This window comes from Callithrix jacchus, chromosome 4 (genome assembly GCF_049354715.1).
Source record: "Callithrix jacchus isolate 240 chromosome 4, calJac240_pri, whole genome shotgun sequence".
Classification (NCBI taxonomy): domain Eukaryota; kingdom Metazoa; phylum Chordata; class Mammalia; order Primates; family Cebidae; genus Callithrix; species Callithrix jacchus.
Genome location: NC_133505.1, coordinates 23,432,101 through 23,443,662, shown reverse-complemented (window position 1 = coordinate 23,443,662; position 11,562 = coordinate 23,432,101). Strand labels below are relative to the sequence as shown.

The 11,562-nt window shown below is 42.7% G+C and overlaps 1 long non-coding RNA gene across 1 annotated transcript in view; it reads right to left on the bottom strand.

Moving 5' to 3' along the window:
• Positions 1-1,162: 1,162 nt before the first annotated feature.
• The window catches only part of LOC108591353 (uncharacterized), a 34,362-nt gene continuing 23,962 nt past the window's right edge, over positions 1,163-11,562 (bottom strand). Inside the window, exon 2 of the long non-coding RNA XR_004741637.3 lies at positions 1,163-2,130. This is a non-coding gene — a long non-coding RNA (uncharacterized LOC108591353). The remainder of the gene's footprint in view (positions 2,131-11,562) is intronic.

Below are 11,562 nucleotides of genomic sequence, written 5' to 3'. Positions count from 1 at the left end.
TAAAAATTAAAAAACTATCCAGGTGTGATGGTACGTGCCTCTGGTCCCAGCTACTTGGGAGGCTGAAGCAGGAGGATTGCTTGAGTCTAGGAGATCAATACTACACAGAACTATGAGCATACCACTGCACTCCAGCTTGGGAAACACAGTGAAACCCTGTCTCAACAGGACACAGTGGCTATAACCCGTAATTGTAACCCTTTGGGGGGCTGAAGCAGGAGGATGGCATGGAGCCCAGGAGTCTGAGACTAGCCTAGGCAACATAGTAAGACATTTTTTTACAAAAATAAAAATAAAAGTTAGTTAGGCATGGTGGCACAGGCCTGTGGTCTCAGCTTCTTGAGATGCTGAAGTGGGAAGATCACTTGACCCCAGTAGGTGGAGGCTGAAGTGAGTCATGATTGCTCCACTGCACTTCAGCCTTGGCAACAGGGTGAGACCTTGTCTCAAAAGAAAAGAAACCCTGTCTCTCAGAAAAAAAAAAAAAAAGTAGCTGGGCTTGGTGGCTCATGCCTGAAATCCCAGCACTTTGGGAAGCCAAGGTGGGAGGATCACTTGAGGTCAGGAGTTTGAGACCAGCCAGGCCAATGTGGTGAAACCCTGTCTCTACTAAAAATACAAAAATTAGCTGGGCATGGCGGCATGTGCCTGTAATCCCAGCTACTCAGGAGGCTGAGGCAGGAGAATCACTTGAACCCAGGAGGCAGAGATTCCAGTGAGCGGAAATCACACTGCTGCACTCCAGCCTGGGCGACAGAGTGACACTCTATCTAAAAAATACATAAATAAAAACAAAAAGTAGAATGATACAATGTTTGCCTTTTTGTGACTGGCTCACTTCACTTGGTATAATGTCTCCAAGGCTCACTGATGTAGCATGTAACAGAATTTCTTTCCTTTTTCAGGCTGAATAATAGTCCACGTGGGTATATACCATGTTTTGTTTATTCACTCATCCATCAGTAGACACTGCAGTTGCTTCCACTTTTTGGCTATTGTGAAGAATGCTACTAGGAACCTGGGTGTACAAAAATGCAATACAAATTCTAAAAATTGGTGAGCCATATGTGTCTGGGAAAATAAAGTAGATGATTTCTATCTCACTGGACCAGGAAATCACTTATTTCATGGACTCAGAAAATGTTAGAGCAGGAAACAATTATAAAATCATAATTTCTATTTATTTATAGACAAGGAAACAGACACGAAGGGACTTAACTAGAATGATTTGTAAAATGTTCAGTTCCTACGTGTGGGGAGGAGGGGCTGTTGAAAAGAAACCCCCTCCCAGGCCAAATTATCCACCCAACTTGTCATGCCACATACCTCAAATTCCCTACACCAGATATTTATTTACTTAGATGAAGGCACTGGTAATTTTACCAGGAATCTCCAAGTAAAATAAAAATAGCTCCAAGGGAAAGCCATTGTTGACCCACAACCCTTTGTCTTGCAAGACTGGTTTTCCATGAAACAATAAGCTTAGAGTGGGGCTTGTAGGGAATAGAGCCTGCACCAGGGAACTGAAAGAGGAAGCGGAGTCTCCAGGGATTGTCAGCATAGACATGCCACAAGGAAACAATCGCCTCTTGAAAAGCTCCAGGCATCCAGGGGTAGTCAATCCCCAGTGTTCTGATAACTAAAGAACCAGAAAATGCAAGCTAGAAGAGGCCAAAGACCAGCTCAGGCAGCTCTTCACTGTATGCTGTGCTTCGTGTCAAAATATAGGACTTCGCCACCAGTGGTCTGGGGCCAGGAGTCAGTTCTCGATGTTTGTGGCATCTTTCACTGGGCTTTCTCAGTCACATGAGCAAAGACTCTTTTTTTCATTAGGAAGAATGGAAAATGCCCAAGTGCATCATCAGCTGAGGAAATCGTTTTGTTTCAACAGATTTCAATCTCTCCAGCACCCAAACGTGTTTCGTGATAGAGCTGAAGGAATTCCGTCAGCAACATGCAGTGTTCTAACACCAAGAGAACTCCACTCTGACAGGGCTTACTAGCACAAGCACCTGGACAGTCCTGGGGTCAGAGACTGCTTTCCATAAATGCAGCAACTGAGGTCAGTTCTTCAGCAGAGTATTGTTTCTGCCTCCAGTTCCAAAGCTGTGAAGTGGTTCCCTCTTACGTCTGCGGAAGAACAACAAGATCTGAAAAGAGAATTATGGTAGACCAAGGAAAGCATATACCTACAACTACATTGCACAATAACACAAACGATGCATAGAGCCTTTTGCAATCCCGGCATCAAGGCCGATGAGGCCAGAAAGCCTGCTATTTGTTAAGAAAATAATAAAACAACATACAACAACAGCTAATTGGGCAATAAGACATGAGATTTACTGTTATATCTGCAGGTGAGTCAAGAGAATGTAGAAACTGAGTAATTAAAACAAAGTCAGGCCAGATGCAGTGGCTCATGCCTGTAATCATAGCACTTTGGGAGGCCAAGGCAGGAGGATCACTTGAGGTCAGGAGTTTGAGACCAGCCTGGCCAACATGGTGAAACTGCATCTCTACTAAAAATACAAAAATTAGCTGGGAATTGCTTGAACCTGTGAGGCAGATGTTGCAGTGAGCAGAGATCACACCAGTGCACTCCAGCCTGGGCAACAGAGCAAGACCCTGTCTCAAAAAATTAAATTAAATTAAATTAAAAAGTTGGAGGAAGGCCGGGCACAGTGGCTCATGCCTGTAATCCCAGCACTTTGGGAGGCCAAGGTGGGCAGATCACAAGGTTAGGACTTCAAGCCTGGTTGAAGTCTGGCTTCAAGCCTGGCTTTGTCAAGCCTGGAAGCCTAACCAACATGGTGAAACCTCGTCTCTATTAAAAAGAAAAAAGAAAAAGAAAAAAAAAAGTCAGAGGTGGAGCTGGTGGCTCACACCTATAATCCCAGCACTTTGGGAGGCTGAGGCAGGAGGATTGCTTGAGCCCAGAAATTTGAGACCAGCCTGGGCAACATGATGAAACTCCATTGCTACCAAAAAAAAAAAAAATTGCCAGGCATGGTGGCATGTGCCTGTGGTCCCAGCTACTAGCGAAGTTGAGTTGGGAAGATGGCTTGAGCAGGGAAGGCGGAGGTTTCAGTGAGCTAAGATTGCACCACTGCACCCCAGTCTGGGCAACAGAGTCAGTCCCTGTCTCAAAAAGAAAAGAAACCTGTCCAGGCATGGTGACTCACGCCTGGCCACTCACGCTATGCCTACCCCTCCTCTTAAGCTCAGGCGTTCAAGACCAGCCTGGGCAACATAGTGAAACTTCATCTCTACAAAAAGTTTTTTTATATATATTTTTTTACAGCCAGGTATCACGGTAATTAAGACAGTTTACATACATTACCTGTATAGTTTATTAAACTAGGAATCAACCATGCTCTAGAGGGAATCCAGAAAACAGTATTTCTGGGGCCCTGCCATTGTGATGCCTATAGCATGTGATAAGTAAAGTCTACAATAACAAAATATAGTAAGTTCACACCAGATTAATCTAAACAATAAAATAAAATAGTGGCATTATCCAGTTCCCACAGTGGTAGTATCTGGCTTGCTTCACTGGCAAGGTAATTGTTCATTGAGCCCACATCGACTTTATCCTCTCCCGTGTCCCAGTAGGCCAAGCTCATAAGACCCATTCCAGTCCTCCCCAGAGGCCTGCCTATCCTGTATCTCAGCAGTCTAACCACAGAGCCCAGGCTGCAGTCTTCTTTTATGGATCTTATCACTGAGTGGACAACCTCCAGAACTGGATTGCGATTGTCAGAGACACCAATAAAGGCTGTCCTTTCCAGCACTTGTAAGCTTGGTTTTATTTTTCCATTTAAAAAAAAAAAAATAGTAGTACAAGATCGATCCAAGATGGCCGACCACTAACAGCTCAGGATTGTAGCTCCCAGTGAAAGCCCAGAGAACGAGACGACGCCACACTTTTAGACGAATTTTCGTCACTCACCGATCAGCTGATTCCCAGTGGAGGAGCCCCACGGGTCGCCAGCGCGACTCTTGTGGCCGCCGCAGCGGTTTTACCGGCGTCTCGGCGCAGCAGCTCTTCATGCAGAGCAAACGGGACTGCTTCCCCTACTGACCGGAGTTTGGAGCTCCGGGAAGTCAGAGCGGCTTGTTGCGGACTCAAGAGGGAAGCCAGACCAGAGATTCCCCGGGCAGAAGAGCACCATCAGTCTTACCGCTGCTATTTAGGCTGCCACAGTGGGTTGCTCGGATCCCAACACTGGGAATCAATAAGTCGGACGTCGACTCAGAAAACTAATTAGAAAGGCGGTTCATCTACAATGAAGGGGAAAAAACAGCCTAAGAAGGCCGAGTATACTCAAAATCAGAACCCATCAGCAACGGAACAAGCCCTGATGGAAAAGGACTCATCAGCAACCGAACAAGCCCTGATGGAAAGGGACTCATCAGTAACGGAACAAGCCCTGATGGAAAAGGACTGTGTTCCATTATCTGAAGTAGGCTTTAAAAGGTGGATGATAAGAAACTTCTGGGAGTTAAAGGAACTTGTTCTAACCCAATGTAAAGAAACTAAGAACTTGGAAAAAAGGTTTGATGAAATGTTGAAAAGAATAGACAATATAGAGAGGAATACAAATGAACTTATGGAGCTGAAAAATACAACACGAGAACTTAGTGAAATATGTACAAGCTTAAACAGCCGAATGGATCAAGCAGAAGAAAGGGTATCAGAGGTCGAAGATCAACTTAATGAAACAAAACAACAAGACAAGAATAGAGAAAAAAGGATAAAAAGGAATGAGCAAAGTCTCCAAGCAATATGGGACTATGTGAAAAGACCTAATATACGCTTGATTGGTGTACCTGAATGTGACGGAGAGAATGAATTCAAGCTGGAAAATACTCTCCAGGACATTATCCAGGAAAATTTTCCTAATTTAGCAAAGCAGGACACTATTCAACCCCAGGCAATACAGAGAACACCACAAAGATATTCCTCAAGAAGACCAACCCCAAGGCACATAATCGTTAGATTCACCAAGATCGAAACGAAGGAGAAAATATTAAGGGCAGCCAGAGAGAAAGATCAAGTTACCCATAAAGGTAAGCCTATTAGGCTTACAGCAGATCTCTCAACGGAAACCCTACAAGCTAGAAGAGAGTGGGGGCCAATATTCAATATACTTAATCAACAGAACTTTCAGCCCAGAATTTCATATCCTGCCAATTTAAGCTTTACATTTGAAGGAAAAATAAAATTTTTTAGGAACAAGCAAGTACTCAGAGATTTTATTACCACCAGGCCTGCTTTACAAGAACTTCTAAAAGAAGCACTATACACAGAAAGGAACAACCAGTATGACCCTTTCTAAAAATACACCAAAAAGTAAAGAGCATTAACATAAAGAAGAATTTTTATCAACAAAAGGACAAAATAGCCAGTTAATATCAAACGGCAGCAACCCTAAATTTAAATCGACCAAATCTCCCAATCAAAAGATACAGACAAAATCTAACGGTATATCCAAAGATATACATAGACTCAAAATAAAGGGTTGGAAAAAAAAAACGTACCAACCAAATGGAGAGCAAAAATAAATAAATAAAAAGCAGGAGTTACAATTTTCACATTTGACGAAATAGATTTCAAAGCTACAAGGATAAAAGGATTAATGTAATAATAAGAGATCTTAACACCCAGATACATAAGACCCATAATGAGATTTAGATTCAACGAGACAGAAAATTGATAACGATATTCAAGACTGGAACTAAGATCCAGAACAAATAAACTCAATAGAGCTCTCCATTTTAAACACACAAAATATACATTATCCACAAAATCTAACGATATATCTAAAGATATACAAAGACTCAAAACAAGGGGATGGAAAAAAACTTACCAACCAAATGGAGAGCAAAAATAAATAAATAAAAAGCAGGAGTTGCAATTCTCACACTTAATAAAATAGATTTCAAAGCTACAAGGATGCAAGGGTAAAAGGATTAATGCAACAATAAGAGATCTTAACACCCAGATACATAAGACACATAATGAGATTTAGATTCAACGAGACAACATATTGATAACGATATCCAGGACTTGAACTCAGAGCCAGAACAAATAAACACAATAGAGTTCTCCATTTTCAACACATAAAACATGCATTAACCACTTTAAACACTCAAAATATTGATCGGCCATTATTGAAACCCATTCTAGGAATGAAGTAATATTCCTTTTTCCCTCTTTTTCTTTTTTTCCCCTTAAAAAAAAAAAAAAAGTATACATGGGACTGGGTGCAGTGGTTCACACCTGTAATCCCAGCACTTTGGGAGGCCGGAGTGGGTAGATCACCTGATGTCAAGGGTTCGAGACCAGCCTGGCCAACATGACAAAACCTGTCTCTACTAAAAATACAAAAATTAGCTGGACATGATGGCGGATGCCTGTAATCCTAGCTACTAAGGAGGCTGAGGCAGGAGAATCGCTTGATCCCAGAAGGCAGAGGTTGCGGTGAGCCAAGGTCGGGCCACTCCAGCCTGGGCAACAAGAGTGAGACTCTGTCTCAAAAAGAAAAGAAAAAGTGTATACACAAGACACATTATATTAGCACATCCCTGCTATTACGAGAATAAAGGGAGGCACGGAATATCCCTTTGAATACTTTGGTGTATATTCTTCCAGCACCTTTTCCAAGCATTTGCATATGTGGCTTATACCCTGTTTTGCAACTAGAGTCTTTTGTTTAACAAATATGGCTCAGATCCTCGGTCTTCTGCAGGTTTCCTATAGGCTTTTTAACAGGGCTATGAGAGAGGGTTTGGCCAATACAGTGCCCCTCAGAACGTGTCCCTTCAACCTGTTCTCTCCATCAAGCCCCTCTCACTTGAAGGAAAGTCGCATCAAAGCAAAGGGGCTGACTGTCTCTACAACATGTTCTGGCAGGAGGGCTGGGCTCCAGGCAAGCCAGAAACCACACTGGAACCCAGAGATCTAAATAAAGGTAGCCAATGAGAGAAGGTAGCACATCTAGGAGGCCAGAGGACAGGGTAGATTGAGCAGGAGGCCAGGACCAAGGGCTCAGAACCAAGAGCAGGAGGAATGCAAACGTGGGCAGGGGTATCAGGGGTATGATGTGTGGGCTGGTCTGCCAGATTTAAAGAGCCAGGCCGGTGGCTCACGCCTGAAATCCCAGCACTTGGGAAGGCTGAGGGAGGAGGATCATTCAAGCCCAGGAGTTTGAGACCAGCCTGGGCGATATAACAAGACTCCATCTGTACTAAAAATATTTTATGGGCCAGGCACGGTGACTCACACCTGTAATCCTAGCACTCTGGGAGGCTGAAGCAGGCACATTGCCTGAGGTCAGGAGTTCAAGACCAGCCTGGCCAACATGGTGAAACCCTGTCTCTACTAAAAATACAAAAACTAGCCAGGCGTGGTGGCAGGTGCCTGTAATCCCAGCTACTCAAGAGGCTGAGGTAGGAGAATTGCTGGAACCCAGGAGGCAGAAGTTGCAGTGAGATCGCGACACTGCACTCCAGCCTAGGCGACAGAGCAAGTCTCCGTCTAAAAAAAAATATATATATATATATATATAGTTTTGTTTTGTTTTTGTTTTCTACTAAAATTTTTTTTAATTAGCCATATATGGTGACATATGCCAATAATCCCAGCTACTTGGGAGGCTGAAGGAGGAAGATCACTTAAGCCCAGGAGGCCAAGGCTGCAGTGAGCCATGATCACGCCACTGCACTCCAACCTGGGCAACAGAGCAAGATCCGGTCTCTTAAAATATATGTATATTATTATTATATATAATATATTATTTAAAATATGTATGTATTAACATATATATTATATATATTAAAATATACATATGTGTGTGTGTGTATATATATATATATATATATATATATATATATATATATATATATATATAAAATCAGGAAAGGGAGGAAAGAAGAAGCAAATTTGAGATGGAATCTACCGGATTTGCCCCAGTGAGTCCTGAGGGAACGAGGGCAGCAAGGGGGCCCAGGTGGCCTACAACAGGGAGAAGGTGGTGCAGTCACAGAAACGGGGAAGACAAGCCCAGAGCAGGTCTGGAGAGATGGATGGAATGAATCTGTTGAGTTAGGAAGACAATGGCAGATGTTTTCCTCGTGGTCCTTTCTGCTCCCGACATTCCTTACTATAGTGAGTTTGCCAAGGAAAGGGGCATCAAGTGAGAAAATAGGTTCCTTTACCTCACTAAATAGCCCTCACCCCACCCTCCTTTGGGGCATCATCTTTGCTTACCTTTTCTTGTCTCCCGCTGGGATATATACTCCTAAGGGAAGTCCTTCTATCTTGTTACTTCTGTAGCACGTTATAGGGAATTCAAAGGGGCTTCTGGTTTGGGAAAATAGCCAGATCCACCTTCGCACCTGAGTTAAGGTTTCAGCTCTAGGAATGGTCACAACAACTGAGGCTCCAGAGCCCATCCACGCTTTTCAAGGGCCACCCACTCAGAGAAGGCAAGGCGCGGGCTGCTAGAAGGATCTGGCAATGACCAGAGTGGTGGAATCTGTCCAGGATGTCCTGGGACAGCCACACCACAGAAAGGCGGAGGGAACAAGAGAGGAAAGACAGGAAAGGCATAAGAGGCTGAAATAGGAAATTCTGGACCATCTTCATGGAGAACCTTTATAAAAATATAGGTGGAGCTTATGCCTTCAGGGAGAGAAGAAATGATTAACAAAATCCCCAAAGCTTAGCAGTAAAAACAAAGCAGCACGAAAACATTTGAAAACACCATGACCCCTTTTGGGCATGGGAGCAAGGATCCAGGCCGATAGATTAAGTTAGCATCTTGAATAGAACGACATAGACGCCTCTCTGGAAGAAGTCTTCACAGGAGGCCCAGAGGCACCTGAGCTCAAGGTCGACCAGGTGACTCATCTGACCAGCAGGGCTAATTTACTGACAAAGAGCAGTGAGAATATACATTTCAGCCAAGGTCTAGGAGAAAAAGGGGCAAGAATGGAATCCAGACACTTATTCAGGGCTGGGCACAGTGGCTAACACCTGTAACCTCAGCACTTTGGGAGGCTGAGGCAGGAAGATTGCTTGAGCCCAGGAGTTTGAGACCAGCCTAGGCAACAGAGTGAGACCCTGTTTCTTAAAAGAAAAAGAAAATTAGCTGAACATGGTGGCACACACCTGTATCCCAGCCACTTGGGAGGCAGAGGCAGGAGGATCTCCTGAGCCCAGAAGTTCTAAGCTGCAGTCAGCTGTGATTGTGCCACTGCACTCCAACCTGGACAGCAGAGCACAAATATCTCTAAAGACATGTTTAAATTAAAATGAAGTCAGAAATAAAGAAGTTCTTCGAAACCAATGAGAACGAAGACACAACATGCCAGAACCTCTGGGACACATTTAAAGCAGTCTCTAGAGGAAAGTACATAGCAATAAGTGCCCATATGAGGAGAATGGAGAGATCCAAAATTGACACCCTATCGTCAAAATTGAAAGAGCTAGAGGAGCAAGATCAAAAAAACTCAAAACCCAGCAGAAGACAAGAAATAACTAAGATCAGAGCTGAACTGAAGGAGATTGAGACACGAAAAACCCTTCAAAAAATCAATAAATCCAAGAGCTGGTTTTTTGAAAAGATCAACAAAATAGATAGACCACTAGCCAGACTGATTAAAAATAAAAGAGAGAACAACCAAATAGATGCAATAAAAAATGATAAAGGGGAAATCACCACAGATTCCACAGAAATTCAAACCATCATCAGAGAATATTACAAACAACTCTATGCACATAAACTAGTAAACATGGAAGAAATGGATAAATTCCTGGACTCCTGCATCCTCCCAAGCCTAAACCAGGAGGAAGCTGAAACTATGAATAGACCAATAACAAGGTCAGAAGTCGAGGCAGCAATTAAGAGCCTACCACACAAAAAAAGCCCAGGTCCAGACGGGTTCACAGCCGAATTCTACCAGACACACAAAGAGGAGCTGGTACCATTCCTTCTAAAACTATTTCAAACAATCCAAAAAGAGGGAATACTTCCCAAATCATTTTATGAGACCAACATCATTCTGATACCAAAACCCGGCAGAGACCCAACAAGAAAAGAAAACTTCAGGCCAATATCCATGATGAACATAGATGCAAAAATCTTCAATAAAATATTGGCAAGCCGAATGCAACAGCAAATCAAAAAACTTATTCACCATGATCAAGTAGGATTCATCCCGGGGATGCAAGGCTGGTTCAACATACGCAAGTCTATCAACGTAATTCACCACATAAACAGAACCAAAAACAAAAACCACATGATTATCTCAATTGACGCAGAGAAAGCATTTAACAAAATTCAACAGCCCTTTATGCTAAAAACCCTCAATAAACTCGGTATCGATAGAACATATCTCAAAGTAATAAAAGCTATTTATGACAAACCAACAGCCAATATCATACTGAATGGGCAAAAACTGGAAGCATTCCCTTTGAAATCTGGCACTAGACAAGGATGCCCTCTTTCACCACTCCTATTCAATATAGTTCTGAAAGTTCTAGCCAGAGCAATCAGGCAAGAAAAAGAAATAAAGGGTATTCAAATAGGAAAGGAGGAAGCCAAATTGTCTCTATTTGCAGACGACATGATAGTATACCCAGAAGACCCCATCACCTCAGCCCAAAAACTCCTGAAACTGATAAGCAACTTCAGCAAAGTCTCAGGATATAAAATCAATGTGCAAAAATCACAAGCATTCATCTACACCAATAACAGACTTAAAGAAAGCCAAATCAAGAACGAACTGCCATTCACAATTGCTACAAAAAGAATAAAATACCTTGGAATACAACTCACAAGGAACGTAAGGGACCTCTTCAAGGAGAACTACAAACCACTGCTCAACGAAATAAGAGACACAACATCTCCACAAACAAGATGGAGAAACATTCCATGTTCATGGTTAGGAAGAATTAACATCGTGAAAATGTCTATACTGCCCAAAGTAATTTACAGAATCAACGCTATCCCCATCAAGCTACCATTGACTTTCTTCACAGAACTGGAAAAAACCACCATGAACTTCATATGGAACCAAAAGAGAGCCCGCATAGCCAAGTCAATTCTAAGCAAAAAGAACACAGCGGGGGGCATCACACTACCGGATTTCAAACTATACTACAAGGCTACAGTAATCAAAACAGCATGGTACTGGTACCAAAACAGAGATATAGACCAATGGAACAAAACAGGCACTGGAGGCAACACAACATATCTACAACTATACAATCTTTGATAAACCTGACAAAAACAAGCAAGGGGGAAAGGATTCCCTGTTTAACAAATGGTGTTGGGAAAACTGGCTAGCCATGTGCAGAAAGCAGAAACTGGACCCCTTCCTGACACCTTACACTAAAATTAACTCCAGATGGATTAAAGACTTAAACATAAGACCTGGCACAATAAAAACCCTAGAAGAAAATCTAGGCAAAACTATCCAGGACATAGGAGTAGGCAAGGACTTCATGAACAAAACACCAAAAGCATTGGCAACAAAAGCCAAAATAGACAAATG